Source organism: Triturus cristatus, chromosome 4_1 (genome assembly GCF_964204655.1).
Source record: "Triturus cristatus chromosome 4_1, aTriCri1.1, whole genome shotgun sequence".
Classification (NCBI taxonomy): Eukaryota; Metazoa; Chordata; class Amphibia; order Caudata; family Salamandridae; genus Triturus; species Triturus cristatus.
The window spans coordinates 110505871-110520092 of NC_140585.1; the positions used below are offsets into that span (position 1 = coordinate 110505871).

At 44.7% G+C, this 14222-nt stretch overlaps 1 long non-coding RNA gene across 1 annotated transcript in view; it reads right to left on the reverse strand.

Moving 5' to 3' along the window:
• Positions 1 to 14222, reverse strand: part of LOC146844054 (uncharacterized) — a 97364-nt gene that overhangs the window by 66469 nt on the left and 16673 nt on the right. The window contains exons 2-3 of the long non-coding RNA XR_014981118.1: positions 4167 to 4231; positions 2270 to 2362 (exon numbers count right to left, since the gene is read on the reverse strand). This is a non-coding gene — a long non-coding RNA (uncharacterized LOC146844054). The remainder of the gene's footprint in view (positions 1 to 2269; positions 2363 to 4166; positions 4232 to 14222) is intronic.

The window sequence follows — 14222 nt, forward strand, 5'->3', positions numbered from 1 at the left end:
TATCGAGTTTATTATTGTACTATTAAAATACTATAGCAATAATATAGACAAACAAAATGTAAAGAAGGTGAATATGTTTCAGGTAAGTCTAGATTTACTATGCTTATCTCTAAATCTGTGTTCTTTGGAGAGATATATCATCAAGGAATACTGACAGAGAGTAAAAATGAGCACACATATTCTTAGCCATCTACTCTTCTCTTGGTGTTTTGGTGATTCATAATTTTGATACAATATTAAGGTAGCACGAAATTAAAGACTCAACATTCTGGGACCATACCGCTTGGGATGCACCATCCTGCTCCTTGTGGGCCAGTGGGTTTCATCATCCTTCGGGACAGATCTTTGGTAGTCGTCTCATACCAGAGCTCAAGAAGCGGTGGAAGGGAGCTTGTGGGCGGCGTAATCAAGTGTTCCTTTCCAGGATACATTGCCACATTCACATGCAGCATATCTAGAAGTGTTGCTGGTGTTCTATGGTGTTTCATATTAACAGCAGGGGGTGAGGGAGATGTAGCAATAAGCCTACTTTCTACCACTCCATGGGAGTTCAAAGAAGAGTGTTGAGTTGTCTGCAGGTGAAATCAGGCTCTAGGCCATGTTGTGAATTTCTCTTCCCTTTATTAATGTACATTTAGCAAAATATTCAAGTTTCAGTACATTTCAAACTCCTGCTCAGGTAGATTAATGGTAAAGTGAAACTCATGTTTCCAAAAGGAGGCTTATTTTAGTTCTTTGATCACGTGGTCAAGCCAGGCCGAATTAGCCATGCAGTGATTCTTGTTTGGATTCTGCATGTGGTGAAGGTACCAGGGAAAATGATAGATTTAGCACTTTAATTTGAAAGGAAAAGAGAGGCTTTGAGTTCAGACATACCTCATGCTGCCCTGCAGTGGATAGAACATAGAAAACAATTTGTGTGCCAGTCCGTAATGTTTGTTCACCTAGAGTGGAAGAGATTCTGACGATAGATAGGTAGCAAGGAATCTCCTGGTGCTGGCACAAGAGGTTCCCATGAAAGAGAGATAGGTGATGTAGCAACACATAAAATGATGGACGGAATGCTGAACATTTTCAGACATTCATCCTAAGTCACAGATCTGCATTAAATTCATCTTTTTTTTGCTCGCCATGCCACCACAGTTTGGACCCAGCCATATGCAAATCAGTCGGACCCTGCTCCCCCATGCCTACAGTCCAGCCCGAACTGCCAAGCTAGGTCCTTCCTGGGCCAGAAAATAAGCATCCTGGGACCAGTCGTCCTCAGTGGCAAGGCTGTGCCAAGAAATGGGTCACATGCTCGCTATGCCACTGGATTCAAGCTAGTCTGACTGATGAGGGGTGATAGTCCTAAACTGGTCCCGGAATGCTTTTTGTCCCAGGAGGACCTGGCCTGGTAGTTCATGGTGGACTGGATGGTTCTCATGGTGAGCAGGGCCAAGAATGATTTGCATTTGGATGGATTCAAACTGGGGTGGTGTGGCGCGCAAAAGAATGATGGATTAAACCCAGATCTATGACGGGGTGAATGCTCGACAATGTTCAGCATTCCGCCTATCTATGTTGCTAGATAGGTGATGTAACCATCTCATCCTGTGTGTTTACCACAGATTTGAGATACTGTTGGGCACATGTCCTCCACATTAAACAGTTTAAAAGATGAATGATGTCCTTGTATTCAAATGCCATTAAAAATGTCCCTGGCGGAATGGAAAGTGGTTTCCGTTTGATTCTTTGACAGATTCCTTTGTTGAAATTAATAGCATACTCTATATCTGCCAGAAAGCCTCCTGTACACTGTTTTCTTAAATGTGTCTTAAACATCATGCACATAAGACAGAGACTGTGTTTCAAGTTCCTAATATTGTAATTAGCCCTGGTTATGTACAGCTCTATTAATAATGGCTTTGTGCAGTGATGAGCTATAATTTATATCAGCAATCCCCCTTGCTACTCAAACAGGATTACGGACCATCTCAATACCACACCTTGTTCACCCCTATCCTTTGACCTCAATGTGTCCAAAATACTGTTGCACATATGTTTGTACAATGGCGTTTGAGCAGAAAATAACACTCAAAACATACCAAGTAGGCAATGAATTAAGGTGTGTTTGGACAGTCAAAATTCTAATGACTGGCCAAGTATTTTCCAAATTATCCATTGAATTCCCACAGCTGTAATTACCCAAACCCTATCGGAAGCACACAATTTACGATTGACAGATAAAAACTGTACTTGAAAAACAATAGTTTTGCATCAAACTTACATGAGCACACATAGACTCCAAGGAACAGAAGAAGAATAGCAGACTTCATTGTTGTGTTGTGGGTGTTTATTCTGGTTCTTCACAACTGAAACCCTGAAAACAGAATAACAAACATTTTGATGCTCTATGTGCATACTTCTTGGTAAAAATGATAGTAAGAAAGCTAGCAGGGTCAGATTAATTAGAATTCTTCAGTATGTCAAGACCATTCAGTCTGAAGTCTGCTCCCTATTCTTTCTGACTCTGTTATCTGCGTTTCTTAATTTAAACTCTTGCCGCAAATGGAAGACCCAGTCACCAGAATGTGGTAAACTATGCTTTGAAAGTCCTCCCATGTCATGATCACATGCTCAAGCATGCTACAGTCTTCCACTTTTTAAGGAGCTCAGAACAAGAATAAGCACAATTCCAAGACACCAATTTTGAGTACATATCCATAAAGAGAAGGGCTGCAATTTAAATAGACTGTGTCACTGGTGAGATTGCGTCATACAGGGTGGATGTACTTTGCCATTCCATTGAGAGTGAATTCACTGTACTTGGCACTCGGAGGAGCATGTTTTTCCTTCTTTCAAAAGTAGCCATACTCCTCTTCACATTGCCGCACAGCAATGTTGATGAGGAATGGGAATTTTCAAGAACAACAAAAAATTAAAACATATTTCATTCTAGTTTGTCTCTGCGTAGAACACTGTCTTTTATGAAATGAAATGAAAAAAGCATTTTTTAAACGCACTTCTACCCGGGGGTGTCTAGGCGCTGGACCAAAAAGGAGTAGAGCAAAACTACTCAATAGAAGATGATAGGTGAAGATCAGTGTTTCTATTGGTTAAAAAGCGAAGTTTTAGTGCCTTCCAAAATGCCAAAAGATCAATGGTACTTTTAAGGTTGAGGGGCAGAGTGTTCCACAGTCTGGCCATGCAGACTATAAAACTGCTCACACCCTAGGAGGATCTCTTAAACCTGGGAATCACAAGGATATGAGAGGATGCCGATCGCATATATAGAAGGGATATAGGAAAGAAATGTGTTTTTGAGTTATATAGGGCCAGTATCATGTAAGGACTTAAATGCAATGCATACCTGATCGGAAGCTAGTGCAGCTGTTTTAGAGATTGCGATACTGAGTTATATTTTAGAATACCCAGCAGTACTATAACACAAAAACTCCTTGGGTCTAAGCTTACGATGTGTGTTTGAAGTGACAGATTATGTTAAGGTATCGACTCTCACTAAAGGAGAGAAATCCCTTTAGGACGATTACCCTCACTCACCAATGCTTCATCATTTGGGAATCTCCTCTCAGTGGAAAAACCTAGTTCCACTAAGGGCTACACAACCCCCTCACTGTGAGGGAGGAGCTCAGGGATGTTTTAAAGTAGAAGCTGCTACACTCTCTGGGATCCTAAAGTCCCGTGGTGAATAAGGTAAAATGCAAAAAATCGCAGCGCAAAGTAAAAAATAAATGTGATTTAAAACGACCTAGTGAGTAGCAAATGGATTTAAATTTATCGGCTTGCTCCCACTGGCAGGCATAAAAAGCAGTGCAACAGCAGTATGGAAATTAGACTGCTGATTGTGAACACACGGTCAACATGTTTCCGCCCCTCTGATCAGAAAAGTATCCGGGTTTTCGTCAGGGCCATAGAAATATACAAAGCTGCTGCTTAAGTGAAAAAAACAGTAAAGGTGCGAAAACAAAATATTGTTGTGATACTAAACCATTTTCCAGTGTATTCTTCAGTAATACTGGAAATACCTAAAAGAACAGAAATTAGGCATCTGTCCGGTCAATAACCCATAATTTGTGAATAACAACACACAACAAAATAAGTTGATAAAGGGCCTTATTACATGTCCCTTACATCACCAATTTCAAAGGTGGAAAATAACTCACCCAATCTGATGGATATTTATAGCCTCACCTCAACCTGGCGACAGCTCAGGGAAGAGGGCCGCGCTCTACAAAAAGAAAAGTATAGAACTCTGTGTCATGTGTCTGACTCATCAAGTGCCAACAGATTTATACATAAAAAAAATAATAATAAAAAACATAAGAAGACACGTACTGCTCAAGTTCCTGAAACAAAACATTATCTGCAGACTGAAGATAATGGCACAGAAGTGTATTCTTAAATTTCTGTTCAAATCTCTCTCTTCATATGGCTCATTTTAGGAAGTCATAACTCCCTTCTTAAGCACGAGGTAAGGTCATGTTGCAATACAAATTGCCACAGGTATCGATAAGCCTATGTAATATCATGCTTAAACCTATTGTAATATCAAACAAAAGTAGAGCAATAAAAGTTGTATCTCTACCCTAGGTAGATACACAAAGTAAAGGACCCGTGGCCCAACAGACGCTCAAATATAGTAACAACAAAAACAGAGAGTGGAGGGTCCAAGGGACTGAATTTAAAGACCTGGAAGGAGGGTGTCCCCTGCTTACAATATACTATAACACAGTATGTTGTAAGTAGGGGACACTATATTTCAGCGGCTGTTGGGCCGCAGGTCTTTTACTTTGTGTATCTACCTAGGGTAGGGATACAAATTTTATTGCTCTACTTTTTGACAGAGGTCCACTTGCTGCTCGTTTTTGTTAGGATTCATTACTCTGCAGATGTGGTGCTATACTAACATGGCAGAAATACAAGGCCTAGCCTTCGATGAGGCATGGCCCATGATATATTGACTACACCCAGCATTTTAGACAGTACATCCAGTATAGTACATAGAATGCCTACTTATGTACAAGACACCAAGGACCTATTACGCCTTTTGGCAGAAACATCTTTTGATATTGAATGGGACTATTTAGTCTTGTTCGATGCCGAATCTTTATACACCTGTATACCACAAGATAAGACTCTGTCAACGATTGAGAAACTGCTCAAGAACACCACCATGGATAGTATAACACCGGTACATTTTATCATGGCCTGTGCCACACTGGCCATGAAGGAGAATTTCTTCAAATTTGAAGAAGAATTGTTTCTCCAAACCTCTGGTACTTCCTTGGGCAGTGTTTTCGCTTCCAGTTTGGCTAATCTCTATGTACACAATTTTGAACAAACAGAGATATTGCAAGAGAAAAATCCCTATGTACAACATATCTAAATATGTAAGCGTTATATCGATGACATTTTTGTGGTCTGGAGGGGTCCTCCGAACTCATTATATCATTCCATCAATGGTTGAACACAAGGAAGAGTTTCTTAAATTTACTTTTGAATTCTCCAGGACTAGTCTACCCTTTTTAGATGTGCGGATCGTCCCAGAATTAAACAATCTGGGCACTGAACTTTATCGCAGGCCTACGGCACGTAATTCACTACTTTCATATCTGAGCTTTCATCCAAAAGCTCTCCGTGAGAATTTGTACTTTGGGCAATTCTTACGTGTTCGACGCAACTGCACATCCTTGACGAAGTATGAGGAACATTCTAAAGAACTAGTTCTTCAACTGAAGGAAAGGAACTATCCGGCAAGAACCATTCGTAACTCAAAAAAAAGAGCAGCCAATAACAACAGGCAAGATCTAATTGAGATTATTCCACCCAAAGAAGAACAAAAGAGACTTACGTGTTAATACTTATAGTGGGAATTCCAATGACACAAAGAAGAGCATTCTGAAACATTAGAAAATTCTCAATATTGGGTTCTCTCCTACACCACCACCTCTATTTGGTTTTAAAAGAAGCTCCAATATTAAGGATCAGATTGTACACACAAGACCCACATTGAGAAAGACATGATACCAAACAGCACTATGGGATTTACCTCCTGTACGGGGGCATTTCCTTTGTGGTTCCTGTGCTACGTGTGTACAAACTAGACACAGTACTGAAATAGACATTGGGACTGACCGACCATGGATACTGTCAAAGCACTCTAATTGTAACAGTGAAAAATTGGTTTACATGATCACATGCCCATGTGGCTTGCACTACGTGGGTGTGACTACACGTAAAGTGAAAACGAGAATTCGTGAGCATAAAAGTACTATCTGCTGCAAGAAAAGGTCAACAAAAATGACCAATCACTTTATAGATCTTAACCCCTTGTATGCCCATGACGAGCTGGACTCGTCATGGAGCACAGTCGCGCTGTGCCCATGACGAGTCAAGCTCGTCATGAGTCATGAGGCATACCCTAGGGAATCCCTCTGGTACGGGCACCAGAGGGATTCCCTTTCTGCACAAATAGCCTCGGGAGCTGGGGAAGAGCTTCCCCAGCACTCGAGGCCCCCCCTTCCCTTTCACTGCAATGACGATCGGCGCGCACGTCGCGCCGACGTCATTATAGTGAAAGTGAAACTGAAATGAGCCAAGAGGCTCATTTCAGGTTTCACTTTGTACGTGCTCAGGGGGCTATCTCAGCCCCATGAGCACGTACAAAGACGGGAGAGGTATCGTTGGAAAGGGGAGAATCTCCCCTTTATAATGGTACCCCTCCCCAGTGAATCCCTGCTTGGGGATCACCACAGGAGGGCGATCCCCAAGCAGGGATCCACCCACTAGACACCAGGGAGGGGGGAGCGGCCCCTTGGGCAAGAACCTTTGCTCCCCCCTGTGTATTTTTGGGCATTTTAGTCTTTTTGCCCCCCCTGGGGGGCAGATGGGGCATCAGCCCCCAATCAGCCCCCCCGGGGTGGCAAAAAGCCCGCTAGACACCAGGGAATTGTAAAAAAAAGAAAATAGGGGTGGGGGCTGCCCAAAACGGACAGGCCCATCCCCCCACCCCCCCCAATTACTACAGTCTTTTTGCCCCCCGGGGGGCATATGGGGCATTGGCCCCTAATCTGCCTCTTCGGGGGGGCAGAAAGCCCACTAAACACCAGGGATTCGTTTTTATTTTTATTTTTAGGGTGGGGGCTGCCCGCAACGGGCACGCCAATGCCCCCACCCACCCACCACCATTACAGCCTTTCTGCCCCCCCTGGGAAGCAGATGGGGCATCGGCCCCCAATCTGCCCCCCCGGGGGGGGGCAAAAAGCCCACTAGACACCAGGGAATTGTTAAAAAAAAAAAATAGGGGTGGGGGCTGCCCAAAACGGGCAGGCCCATACCCCCACCCCACCCCACCCCACCCCCCAATTATTACAGTCTTTCTGCCCCCCCAGGGGGCGGATGGGGCATTGGCCCCTAATCTGCCCTTTCGGGGGGGACAGAGAGCCCACTAAACACCAGGGATTTTTTGGGCACAATTGTTTTTAGGGTGTGGGCTGCCCGAAACGGGCACGCCAATGCCCCCACTCTCCCCCCCACAAAAATGTCAGTCTTTCTGCCCCCCAGGAGGCAGATGGGAGCTGTAGCCCCCAATCTGCCCCCCCAGGGGGCGCAGAATGCGACTAGAAACCATGGATTTTTTTGTTTTATTAGTGTAGGGGTAGGGGCTCCCCAAAATGGGCAGAACAATACCCCACCCCACCCCCAGAGTAATTCCAGTCTTTCTCGCCCCCCGGGAGGGCAGATGGTGGCAGTGGCCCCTGATCTGCCCCCTGGGGGGGGGCAGAAAGCCCAGTAGGCGCCAGCGAGTAAGCAGGTTTTTTTTATGCGTGGGAGTGGGGGCTACCCAAAATGGTCATACCAATGCCCCCACCCCCACAAAAAATAGCCACAGTCTTTCTGCCCCTTTAGGGGCATATCAGGATGAAACCCCCTTCCCCGATTCCCCCCCAGGGCGGCAGAAAGCCCACTGGGCTCCGATTTTTTTTTTTAGCAATGTGCATACCTCTGGATTTTGGGCCCTAGCGCAGTTGGCACGTAGGCAAACCTAGCAAAACTGTACATTCTTTAAAACTAGACACCGAGGGGAATCCTGGATGGGGTGACTTCACTGGCTCTCACCAGGTTCTGTTACCCAGAATCCATTGCAAACCTAAAAATTTGTTCAAAATTACACTTTTTCCTCACATTTCTTTGTCGGAAAGTTCTGGAATCTGCGTGGGTCCACAAAATTCCACCTACCCTGCGTTCCCCAAAGTCTTCAGAGAAAAATGGTACCTCACTTGCGAGGGTAGGCATAGTGCCCGCGTCAGGCAAGGGCCCAAAACCTATTGAGGAGACATCAAAATTACCTATCACAAAACAACATGGTTTTGCAAAGGGGGTCCTATGAGTTTTTGGCCCCCACACGAGTGAGGCACCGTTTTTATCGGGAGACCCGGGGGAACGCTAGGTGGTAGGAAATTTGTGTCAGCCCGGTGATGCCACAACTTTCCCACACAAAAATGTGTGAAAAAGGTGATTTTTTCAGCAAAATTTGAGGTTTGCAGGGCATTCTGGGCAAGGAAACGTTGGGGATCCACGCAAGCCATACCTCCCTGGAATCCCCCGGGTGTCTAGTTTTCAGAAATGTGTGGGTTTGGTAGGTTCCCCTAGGTGGCCGCCGAGCACGGGGCCAAAAACCCAGGTGACCCCCCTTGCAAAACCAGGTCGTTTTGAGGTAGACAATTTTCATGTCGCCTCAATACGTTTTGGGCCCTTGCTTGTCGCGGGTTCTTGGGCCTCCCACACGAGTGAGGCACCGTTTTGATCGGGAGACATGGGAGAACGCTGGGTGGTAGGAAATTTGTGTCAGCCCGGTGATGCCTCAACTTTCCCACACAAAAATGTGTGAACGAGGTGATGTTTTCAGCTAAATTTGAGGTTTGCAGGGCATTCTGGGTGAGGAAACGTAGGGGGATCCACGCAAGCCATACCTCCCTGGAATCCCCAGGGTGTCTAGTTTTCAGAAATGTGTGGGTTTGGTAGGTTCCCCTAGGTGGCCGCTGAGCACCGGGCCAAAAACCCAGGTGACCCCCCTTGCAAAACCAGGTCGTTTTGAGGTAGGCAATTTTAATGTCGCCTCAATACGTTTTGGGGCCTTGCCTGACGCGGGTACTTGGGCCTCCCACACGAGTGAGGCACCATTTTTATCGGGAGACCCGGGGGAACGCTGGGTGGTAGGAAATTTGTGTCAGCCCGGTGATGCCTCAACTTTCCCACACAATAATGTGTGAAAAAGGTGATGTTTTCAGCTAAATTTGAGGTTTGCAGGGCATTCTGGGTAAGGAAACGTTGGGGGATCCACGCAAGCCATACCTCCCTGGAATCCCCGGGTGTCTAGTTTTCAGAAATGTGTGGGATTGGTAGGGTCCCCTAGGTGGCCGCTGAGCACCGGGCCAAAAACCCAGGTGACCCCGCTTGCAAAACCAGGTCGTTTTGAGGTAGCCAATTTTCATGTTGCCTCAATACGTTTTGGGGCCTTGCCTGTCGCGGGTACTTGGGCCTCCCACACGAGTGAGGCACCGTTTTTATCGAGAGACCCGGGGTAACGCTGGGTGGTAGGAAATTTGTGTCAGCCCGGTGATACCTCAACTTTCCCACACAAAAATGTGTGAAAAAGGTGATGTTTTCAGCTAAATTTGATGTTTGCAGGGCATTCTGGGTAAGGAAACGTTGGGGGATCCACGCAAGCCATACCTCCTTGGAATCCCCCGGGTGTCTAGTTTTCAGAAATGTGTGGGTTCGGTAGGTTCCCCTAGGTGGCCGCTGAGCACCGGGCCAAAAACCCAGGTGACCCCCCTTGCAAAACCAGGTCGTTTTAAGGTAGGCAATTTTCATGTCGCCTCAATACGTTTTGGGGCCTTGCCTGTCGCGGGTACTTGGGCCTCCCACACGAGTGAGGCACCGTTTTTATCAGGAGACCTGGGGGAACGCTGGGTGGTAGGAAATTTGTGTCAGCTCGGTGATGCCACAACTTTCCCACACAAAAATGTGTGAAAAAGGTGATTTTTTCAGCTAAATTTGAGGTTTGCAGGGCATTCTGGGTAAGGAAACGTTGGGAGATCCACGCAAACCATGCCTCCCTGGAATCCCCCGGGTGTCTAGTTTTCAGAAATGTGTGGGTTTGGTAGGTTCCCCTAGGTGGCCGCCGAGCACGGGGCCAAAAACCCAGGTGACCCCCCTTGCAAAACCAGGTCGTTTTGAGGTAGGCAATTTTCATGTCGCCTCAATACGTTTTGGGGCCTTGCCTGTCGCGGGTACTTGGGCCTCCCACACGAGTGAGGCACCGTTTTTATCGGTAGACCCGGGGGAACACTGGGTGGTAGGAAATTTGTGTCAGCCTGGTGATGCCACAACTTTCCCACACAAAAATGTGTGAAAAAGGTGAGTTTTTCAGCTAAATTTGAGGTTTGCAGGGCATTCTGGGTAAGGAAAGGTTGGGGGATCCACGCAAGCCATACTTCCCTGGAATCCCCCGGGTGTCTAGTTTTCAGAAATGTGTGGGTTTGGTAGGTTCCCCTAGGTGGCCGCAGAGCACCGGGCCAAAAACCCAGGTGACCCCCCTTGCGAAACCAGGTCGTTTTGAGGTAGGCAATTTTCATGTCGCCTCAATACGTTTTGGGGCCTTGCCAGTCGCTGGTACTTGGGCCTCCCACACGAGTGATGCACCGTTTTTATCGGGAGACCCGGGGGAACGCTGGGTGGCAGGAAATTTGTGTCAGCCCGGTGATGCCTCAACTTTCCCACACAAAAATATGTGAAAAATGTGATTTTTTCAGCTAAAATTGAGGTTTGCAGGGGATTCTGGGTAAGGAAACGTTGGGGGATCCACGCAAGCCATGCCTCCCTGGAAGCACACGGGTGTCTAGCTTTTAAAAATGTATAGGTTTGCTAGGTTTCCCAAGGTGCCCGCAGAGCTAGGGTTCAAAAACTACTGCTAGACATTTTGCCAAAAAAGGGTCATTTTTTACTGCGAAATTGAGGTGTGACCACGTTGCGTTTTGCACCGTTTCCTGTCGCGGGCGCTAGGCCGACCCACACAAGTGAGGTACCGTTTTTCTCATAAGACTTTGGGGAACGCGGGGTGGGTGGAAATTTGTGGATCCACGCAGATTCCGGAACTTTCCACCACAGAAATGTGGGGAAAATTTGTTTTTTTTGTCAATTTTTTAGGTTTGCAAGGGATTCTGGGTAACAGACCCTGGTGGGAGGCCGTCAAGTCACCCCATCCTGGATTCCCCTGGGTGTCTAGTTTTCAAAAATGTATAGGTTTGCTAGGTTTCCCGAGGTGCCCGTAGAGCTAGGGTTCAAAAACTAGAGCTAGGCACTTTGCCAAAAAAGGGTAAAATTTCACTGCGATATTGAGTTGTGACCACGTTGCGTTTTGCGCCGTTTCCTGTCGCGGGCACTATGCCTACCCACACAAGTGAGGTACCATTTTTATCGGGAGACTTAGGGTAATTCAGTTTTTGTAAAGGAACTGTTATTATCTATTGACTTTCGATGCATTTCTGCCTTCCAAATGAAAGATATTGTGTAAAAAAGAAGTCATTCTAAAAAATGACTGATAATTCTCATTCTAGTATGAGTATCCCCAATTTCAGAAATGTGCAAATATCTACTGTTTCTAAACTCAATATTTTGTTCCCATTTCAGAAATACATAGGTGTCTTTCATACCGATTTTTCCATGTACACATTTTTACAGAATAATTACTATATACCCGGTACATAATAAAAAACCATTGCAAGTTGCTGCTCAGTTTTTGGCTCTGGGTTCGTCGGGTTCTTGGTGAACCTACAAGTCCTATATATCCCCACAACCAGTAATGTCCAGCGGATGTAATGGTATATTGCTTTCAAAGAGCTGTCATAATTAGAAGAAGTTACAGGTGAAACGTTGACACAAAAGGCTTTTTTTTTCAACTAATTTTCAATTTATCCTATATTTAACTGTTAGTTTCTATAAAAAAACCTTGATGGATCTACACAAATGACCCCTTGCTGAATTCAGAATTTTGTCTTCTTCTCGAAAATGTATAGCTTTCCAGGATCCATTATTGCTTTTGTACCCATTTCTGCCATTAACTGGAAGGAGGTCAAAAGTACAAAAAATAGCAAAATTAGGCTATGTCCCAGAAAAATGCCAAAACTGTGTAAAAAATGTTGGGTTTCTGACAAAAGTCTGGTATCCCCGAAAATCTGGGAAAATGGTGATTCCAACCCCACAAACCCTTTTTTGATAACATTTGCAGGGAAAAACCCAGATGCTTTCATTTGCAGCCCGTTTTTCAAATTTTTCCAAAAAAACCCAAAATTTTGCTGTATTTTGGCTCATTTCTGTGACTCCGCTGGGAGAATCCACAAATCCTGAGTACCTTTAAAATCCCCATGATGTTGGAAGAAAAGGACGCAAATTTGGCGTGGATACCTTATGTGGTCAAAAAGTTACAGGGGTCTAAGCGCGCACTACCCCAAATAGCCAAAAAAGGGCGTGGCACAGGAGGGGAAAAAGCCTGGCAGCGAAGGGGTTAATCATTCAGACACTGATTTGAGCTGGGTAGTCCTCGAGCAACCTTACATTCCACAACATATTATGGAGTTTTCCAAATTTTTGCTCAATCGTGAACAACGCTGGGGGTTTAGGCTTCATACTTATACTAGAGGCCTGAATGATGATATTCCCTACTATCTATAGCCAACAAGTGTTACTTCTACTAATAGAGGGCTATATAGGTTCTTGCCTTTTAGGGTTGTATTCATTATTGGGGCATAGGGAAGCCAAATTTGTAACACTGACAAAATGTTACAATTTAAATCATGGTGTTTTATTATCAATTTACAAATCAACTGAGGTATGTTTAACACGCTTGTCTGGCCATGAAAGTGATCCCTCCATTTTCATCTTAGGACTGAATTCTGGACTTCATGCAATATGTTAATTGTGCTAATGGTTATTGAGCAATCCTGCACAGGCACGTAGAGATCAGTGTTTGGTATCAACATAAACTGCGCTCATGATATGTAGTGTTTATTAATATGTTTTTGATCAATCATGTTTTTTAGACAGCTCACTCGCGGTCCATGTTTTTAAACCATTGTACGATTTTCAATTGGACGCGACATGATAAAAAAATAATAATAATTCCCCCTGAAATTGACTGCACATGCGCGCGATGATCAGCATTAGCAGGCCGCGCAGACGCATATATGTCTAACTTCCCCCTTCTTTTGATCAGGCACCTCACGAACTACTATGGGGTCCTTTACCTGCTACGGGGATGGAGCAGCAGTTTGCAAACACTTTAAATTCGAGCGGCGCCTTCTGATCGGTGCCTCCGGTCACAGCCTCAGTCTGCGACGGGTTACCGATGGATAGGTGAGTACACGCTGCTTAATTGTTTAGGTGTTCTCATAGCACATACTACCGTGCAAGTATGGTTGATTTGTGGCGCTAGGAACACTCAGTAATTTTTTAGCAAGTGGGACATTTGCTTGATATTACAATAGGTTTAAGCATGATATTACATAGGTTTAGCAATACCTGTGGCAATTGGTATTGCAACATGACCTTACCTCGTGCTTAAGAAGAGAGTTATGACTTCCTAAAATGAGCCATATGAAGAGAGAGATTTGAAAAGAAATTTAAGAATACACTTCTATGCCATTATCTTCAGTCTGCAGACAATGTTTTGTTTCAGGAACTTGAGCAGTACGTGTCTTCCTATCTTTTTTAAAGTTTTTTTTTAATGTATAAATCTGTGGGCACTTGATGAGTCAGACACATGACACAGAGTGCTATACTTTTCTTTTTGTAGAGTGCGGCCCTCTTCCCTGAACTGTCGCCAGGTTGAGGTGAGGCTATAAATATCCATCAGATTGGGTGAGTTATTTTCCACCTTTGAAAGTGGTGATGTAAGGGACATCTAATAAGGCCCTTTATCAACTTATTTTGTTGTGTGTTGTTGTTCACAAATTATGGGTTACTGACAGGACAGATGCCTAATTTCTGTTCTTTTAGGTATTTCCAGTATTACTGAAGAATACACTGGAAAATGGTTTAGTATCACAACAATATTTTGTTTTCGCACCTTTATGGGTTTTTTCACTTAACCAGCAGCTTTGTATATTTCTATGGTCCTGACAAAAGCCCGGATACTTTTCTGATCAGAGGGGCTGAAA